The following is a 7,987-nucleotide window of genomic DNA, read 5'->3' as shown; positions in this document are numbered from 1 at the left end:
GAAAACTACAAAACACTGCTCAAAGAAATAAAAAATGATACAAACAAATGGAAAAGTATTCCATGCTCATGATTTGGAAGAATCAACATTGTTAAGAGTTCCATCCTACCAAAGGCAATTTACAGATTTAATGCAATACCCATTAAATTACCAGCACTTTCTTCTCAGACCTGGAAATGACAATACAGGAATTCATATGGAAACATAAACAACCACAAATAGCCAAAATAATCCTCACCTAAAAAAAAAAAAAAAAGTGGGAGGTATCACACTCCCAGACTTTAAACTTTATTGTAAGATTCAATAATCAAAACAGTCTGATATTGGTACAAGAAAAGGCATATAGACCAATGGAACAGGATAGAGATTCCAGAAGCAAAACCTCAATTTCTCAACTAACTCATCTTTGACAAAGCCTCCACCAACAACCATCGGGGAGAGGAAAACCTATTTAGTAAATGGGTGCTGGAAAAACTGGCTGACCACATGCAGAAGATTAAAACAAGAACCCTAGTTATCCCCATACACAAAAGCCAAATCTAAATGGATCAAAGACCTAAACATAAAACCTCAAACTATAAGAATCTTAGAAAATGCAGGAGACACCCTTATGGAAATTGGAACTGGCAACCAATTCCTGATCAAAACCCTAAGAGCCTATGCCATAAGAGATAAGATAGACAAGTGGGATTTCATCAAACTGACAAGCTTCTGCGAAGCCACAGAAGCCATTAAGAGAGCAGAGAGACAGCCCATGGACCAGGAAAAAATATTTGCCAACTGTGTATCTGACAAAGGCCTAACATCTAGGAGCTACAAGGAACTCAAACATGCTGAAAAGAAAAAACAAACAGCCACGTCACACAGTGGGCAAAAGATATGAATGGCCACTTCTCACAAGAAGACATACGAGCCGCCAACAGATACATGAAAATGCTCAGCCTCACTAGTCATCAAAGAAATGCAGATTAAAACTGCACTGCGATACCACCTAACTCCAGTCAGGATAGCCACCATCAGTAACTCAAAAAACAACAGATGCTGGAGAGGATGTGGCGAAAAGGAAACACTTCTACACTGTTGGTGGGAGTGCAAACGAATACAACCTCTGTGGAAAACAATTTGTCAATTCCCAAAAGGTCTAAAAAGGACCTTCCATGTGATCCCACAACCCCCTATGGGGAATATGCCTGGAGGAACTCAAATCACTCTATGCAAAAGATACCTACACATGCATGTTTATTGCAGCATTGTTCACAATAGGAAAAACATGGAACCAACTATGCTGCCCATCAAAAGAGGACTGGATTTAAAAAATGTGGTACACATACACAATGGAATATTAAGCAGCCATAAAGAAGGACAAAATTATGAACTTCACAACAACTTGGATGGACTTAGAGACTCTAATATGAGTGATCTATCACAGAAACAAAGAACTGAGTATCACATGTTCTCACTCTGAAGTGGACCTTGAACAATTGTCATAATACTATAAGAAAAGGATTGTCAGTAGTGGGAAATTGTTGAGGAGTGGGGGGTGGGATTGGCAGTAGTGGGATTGTGCCAGGGGTGGGAGGGTATACCTCATCAACAAGGGTACATGCATAATGAACACTTGTATACTTAATTGCACCCCACATCTTTAAAATTAAAAACAGGCTGGGTGCGGTGGCTAACCTGTAATCCTGGCACTTTGGGAGGCTGATGCGAGAGGACTGCCCGAACCTGGAAGTTCAAGATCAGCCTGGGCCACTTGGTGAGAGCTCATCTCTACAATAAAAAAAAAAAATCACAAAAAAAACTAGCCAGGCGTGATGGTATGCATCTGTAGTTCCAGTTACTTGGAAGGCAGAGGCTGAAGGATTGCCTGAGCCCAGCAGGTTAAGGCTGTGGTGGCCGTGGGACTACAACTAAAATAAAAACCCCCAAAACCAAAAAGATTAAAAAACAAAAACAAACAGCAACAACAACGACAAAAACAAAGTAGTTAGGGATGATCAGAGGGTAGCTGGCAAATTGTGGTGCTGAGCATGTTTTCTCTTGACCGGATCATTTTCTATAGGTTCTGTTTCAAGTCTGTTTACCAGTTGATAGGGACTGTCATCAAAACCTGAGGAGTCTGCCTTTACAGAGTCTCAGGTTTGGGATCTATTTGGGGTGGAAAAGGCAGAAGAGTTCAAGGTGTGAACTGAGAACAGGCCTGAGAAATATGTCTATCATGGTGAGAACTGAAAGAAGGCTCTAGCAATTGGACTCACGTTGCTTAAGCTGGAAACAAGTTTGAAATCTTCAGCTTGTACGGGCAATCGAGAGAGCTCATCTGAAATGCAAGACTCATTTTCAGGGAAGGCGACAAGAATCAGTATACCTAGGATGCCTCTGTTGAGAAAAAGGGTCATTACTGGAGTCTACTCAACATCAAAGGAAGCAGAAATATTAAACAACCCAGTACACAGACATTCTTCTGGTAGAGCCTCAAGGATTCTAATGATTCTGTCTGTTCCCAGGAAGGTCAGAGGACATTGACATGATCATATGTACACTTCCATCTCCTAGACTAAGAGATGACCTCCAGCGTCCTTAGCTTCATGTAAATGGCATTGTTTAGGCAGCCAGAGTCATTTTTTCAGATATTTCTCTCCTAACTTTGGTTGAATAAAAAACAGTTTCATCTCTAAAGCTTGCAATAACAGCACGCATTTGCTAAATATATTTTCTTAAAAAGGTAATTGAAAGACAAAGTGCTGTGCTTCTGCTCTTCAACACAATAGAGGTATTTCTCTCTGATTTGGTTATGTACTAAGTGTCTTAAAGCTTATGTCTCCATAGGAGAAACTTTTCATTACTTTTTGTTCTCACCACTTTGCTATTAGAGAAGATAATTTTTTTTTAAAGGAAAGCAGTAATACTGGGCACAGGGAACTGAGCTAGACATTGGAAAAGCAATCAAGGTAACTGTAAGCAATAGTCTTTTCTACAGTATTAATTGTACTCATACATGTGAGAATAAAACTAAAAAATTAATATCTATGTCCCAGCAAGTAGCTCCCATCTCCCTATGTCCAAAAGATATTTATCCAATTAATTGATAGTGTTTTGTGCTGTTAAGAAGGATTTTTTTCAAATTTTACACCTCAAGTTTGTATTTATGTTAAATAGACATTTCAAAATGAAAAAAAAAAAATCATCCACTTTGACCAAGTAGGCTTCATCCTCGGGATGCAGGGCTGGTTTAACATTCATAAGACCATAAACGTGATTAAACACATCAACAGATGTAAAGACAAAAACCACTTGATTATATTATTAGAGGCAGAAAAAGCTTTTGATAAAATCCAGCACACCTTCTTGATAAAAACCCTCGAACATCTAGGCATAAATGGAACATTCCTCAAAATAGTAAGAGCCATCTATGAGAAACCCACAGCCAGCATATAGCTAAACAGACAGATTGGAACCATTTCCTCTGAAAACTGGAACAAGACAAGGATGCCCACTCGCAGCTCTCCTTTCAACATAGTTTTGGATGACCTAGCTAGAGTAATCAGACAATAGAAGGAGATCAGGGGTATCCAAATAGGAAAAGTTATCCCTCTCTGCAGACAAGTTATCCCTCTCTGCAGACGACATGATGCTATATCTTGAAAACCCAAGAGAATCTGCCAAAATCCTCCTTGCACTGATAAAGGATTTTGGCAGTCTCAGGGTATAAAATCAATGTGCAAAAGACAGTCATATTTCTATACATCAAAAATCAACAAACAGAAACCCAAATAAAAAGTGCAATCTCATTCACAATAGCCACAAAAAAATTAAATACCTTGCCATCTTCCTAACCAGAGACATGAAAGACCTTCACAACGAAAACTACAAAACACTGCTCAAAGAAATCAAAGATACACAAACAAATGGAAAGAAATTCCATGCTCTTGGATTGGAAGAATCAGCATTATTAAGATCTCCATTCTACCCAAGGCAATCTACAGATTTAATGCAATACCCATTAAATTAACAGCAGCATTCTTTTCAGACCTGGAAAGGACAATACAGGAATTCATATGGAAACATGAAAGACCACAAATCACAAAACAATCCTCAGCAAAAAAACCAAAAACCAAAACAAACAAACAAAAAACAAAGCAGGAGGTATCATACCCCCAGACTTTAAACTTTATTATAAAGCTGCAATAATCAAAACAGCCTGGTATTGGTACAAGAACAGCCATATAGACCAATGAAACAGGATAGAGATTCTAGAAGCAAAACCTTAATTTCTCAACCAACTCATCTTTGACAAAGCCTCCACCACCAACCATTGAGGAGAGGAGAACCTATTCAGTAAATGGTGCTGGGAAAACTGGCTGACCACATGCAGAAGATTAAAACAAGACCCCTACCTATACCCACACAAAAAAATAACTCTAAATGGATCAAATAGCTAAACGTAAAACCTTAAACTATAAGAACCTGAGAAAATGCAGGAAAAACCCTTATGGATTCCTGATCAAAACCCCAAGTGCCCATGCCATAAGAGATAAGATAGACAAGTGGGACCTCATCACACTGATAAACTTCTGCAAAGTCAAAGAAACCATCAAGAGAGTGGGTAGACAGCCCACAGAATGGGGAAAAATATATCTGTACTTCTGACAAAGGTCTAACATCCAGGATCTACAAGGAACTCAAACGTGCTGAAAATTAAAAAAAAAAAAAAAAAAATAGCCCCATTACAATGTGGGCAAAAGATATGAATAGATACTTCTCAAAAGAAGACATACGAGCAGCCAACAGATACATGAAAAAATGCTCAGCCTCACTAGTCATCAAAGAAATGCAAATTAAAATGATACTGAGATACCACCTAACTCTGGTCAGGATGGCCACCATCAATAACTCAAAAAACAACAGATGCTGGAGAGGATGTGGGGAAAAGGGAGCACTTCTACACTGCTGGTGGGAGTGTAGACTAGTACAGCCTCTATGCAAAACAGTGTGGCGATTCCTAAAAGATCCAAAATTCGACCTTCCATATGACCCCGCAATCCCTCTACTGGGAATATACCTGGAGGAACTCATCACTCTAAGCAAAAGATACCTGCACACGTATTTTTATTGCAGCATTGTTCACAATAGGAAGGACCTGGAACCAACCATGCTGTCCATCCAAAGAGGACCTGATTTTAAAAAGTGTGGTACATACATATGATGGAATATTATGCCGCCATAAAGAAGGACAAAATCATGAACTTCACAGCAACCTGGATGGACTTAGAGTCTATAATACTGAGGGATCTATCACAGAAGCAAAAAAAAAAAAAAAAGTAATCTATCACATGTTCTCATTCATAAGCAGACCTCGAACAACCGTAATACTATGAGAAAAGGATGAACAGCACTGGGAAACTGCCGCATAGAGGAGTGGGAGGCGGAATTGGCAGTAGTGGGGCTCTGCCGGAGGGGGGTGGCACACCCCATCTACAAGGGTACCTGCATAATGAACATTTGCATACCTAACCCTGAACCGTACCCCACATCCTTAAAATAAAAAAATTAAAAATCAACAACAAAAATGACCCAATGACTAGCAATAGGGGAAATGACCAAGAGTTTATAGTTTATGTGTGGCACATGCCAGGTCATCATATATTAAAATTATGCTGCAAAAGGATATTAAATAATGGCGAGATTTTTTGTAATATATCCTGTGGGAAAAGCCTGTTAAAATAGAACATACCATAGGATTTGAAATTTGGAGATACAGATACGTTTGGATATATAAATTTGTTGTATATATATGACAAAATGTGAGAAGTTCAGAGAGGGAGGCTCGAACTCCAGGGAGAACCGTGTGTAGGCCAAGTCGGCCCCCCGGAGCCGAGCTGAGGCCTCGGATCGACAAAGCCGTCCAAAGGGGAGAGCCTCACAGAAGTCATTCACATCCACGGGAGGTGCCGACGGATTCATGGACATTTTTGGAAAAGGCAGAGAAACTGAGTTTTAGCAAAAGGTGCTGAATAACTGCAAAGCAACAGCAGGTGAGTTGAAGAAGTTGATCCGTCTGCAGACAGAAAAACTTCAGTCCATCGAGAAACAGTCGGAGTCTAATGAAATAGAAATACAATTTGGGGAGCAAAAGCATAGCTCTAACCTTGAAGAGGAAATTGTTCGCCTGGAGCAAAAGATCAAAAGAAAGGAGGTGGAAATTGAAGAGGAGGAATTTTGGGGACGGTCGAACAGGAAAATGACAGACAGCTGAAGGATCAACTTCAAGAAACAAGACAGAAAATAGCGGAATGTGAAAGCAAATTAAAGGACTATTTGGCACAGATCCAGACTACGGAGAGCGGTCTGGAAGCAGAAAAATTGCAAAGGAAGTTCAGGAGGCACACGTCAAGGAGGAAGAGGTTAAAGGAGAGATCGGACAAAGGGAAAATTGACATTCAAGGCCAACAGAGTCTGAGATGGGAAAATGGCTTTAAAGCTGTGGAGAGATCTCTTGGACAAGCCACCCAACGATTTCAGGATAAAGAACAGGAACTGGAGCAAGTTGACTAAAGAGCTGTGGCGAGTCAATCTCCAGTTTATCCAGCAGACAGGAACACAAGTTACGATTTGGCTGGCGGAGCTCCTTGAAATGGAGGTTCACCTGCAGACATAGAAAGAGAGGCACCGTTCCAGGCGGGGTCCCTGAGCGACCTGGTTCATCTCGGCAGCTCCCCGGTAACCTCCGTGTTCTTCAGAATCCTTTCTCGTCCGATTTTAATCCTGAGGGCATCTATGCATACCATTATCTGTCTGTAGCAGGAAGACCCAACAAAGATACCAAGGACAGTCGACTTCCTTCTTTGATTTGTGCCAGTGAGGAACAGAGGATCTATTCCACAAGCCGCCGATCTTTTGAATCTTTTTTCTCTCCTAAATCGCACACCGCTTGGAGCCATACCCTGTGCACTGATGCTAAAGAACAAAGAAACTGTGTTTTCACACATCAACAGTGTTGATATTCTTGTCCAGCAGCTGTAACGCAAAGCCTTCATTTTTATTTGTAGCATTTTAAGTACGTTAGGAAAGTATGCTATGGTGTGCATACAAATAAACTATGACTTAAGAGTGAAGAGAAAAAAAAAGTAAAATATCCCCTTGAAATATTGTACAAATCAAATCTTGCCCGTGATGCAGTTGGACAATAATCTGTGATGTGTGATTCAGTGGCGAAGTGAACTGTGCCAACCTTGAGGACATGGGAGAAGAACAGTCTTGATTCTGGGACAAGGAAGGCAGAAAAGCCGGCTACGGGTTACAGCTCACAAAGAAGAGGACTCAGGAAATAAAAGGTGGGTTCACATTTACTGAGCACTTTTTAACTAAAAGTCTCCTTTAATCCTTTCAACAGTCTTTAAGGTCGTTATTATGATGTCCTATTTAGAGATGAGATGAGGTGATAAAAGGATGAATATGACTCTTCCCTCATCTCACAGTGACATGGTGATGACAGAATTAAGGCCAGTATCTGATCTCAGAGTCTACCAAGCTGCCTCTGTTCATTCTGTCATTCAGCATACATACATTGGCCTTATGTGCTCCATTGAACAAGACAGTGTATAAAGTGCTTTGACACAAACAAACAAGGATGCTGTCATAGTAAGTGGCTGCTGAGATGTGAGCATTAGGGGAGTGGAGAATAAACAGGGTGTTGAGGGAGAGAGCCTTCAACAGAGAAATCAGAGAAAGACTCTCTGAGAAGGGTTATTTGAAATGAGATGTGAAAAGACTAAATGGTTTGGCAGAAGTCAAGGTTTGGCAGAAGTGTTCAGATCAGAGGAAGTAGCAAGTATGAGAGCTCTGAGGCAGTACCGAGAGTTCGGCCTATTTAAGGAATTGTGAACACGAGGAGAAAGATTTAAAAAATAGAGGTCAGAACTTATCTCTACTCCTCAGGGAATGAAGTCATCTTTCTTTATAAAAATAAACTTCAACTTTTTTT

The 7,987-nt window shown here is 40.2% G+C and overlaps 1 pseudogene; it reads left to right on the top strand.

Moving 5' to 3' along the window:
• Positions 1–7,004, top strand: part of LOC103264446 — a 14,225-nt pseudogene extending 7,221 nt beyond the window's left edge.
• Positions 7,005–7,987: the final 983 nt, after the last annotated feature.

The sequence above is a fragment of the Carlito syrichta genome, unplaced genomic scaffold (genome assembly GCF_000164805.1).
Source record: "Carlito syrichta isolate Samal-C Ts95f unplaced genomic scaffold, Tarsius_syrichta-2.0.1 Scaffold305656, whole genome shotgun sequence".
Classification (NCBI taxonomy): domain Eukaryota; kingdom Metazoa; phylum Chordata; class Mammalia; order Primates; family Tarsiidae; genus Carlito; species Carlito syrichta.
This window is presented reverse-complemented; position numbering and strand designations above follow the sequence as displayed.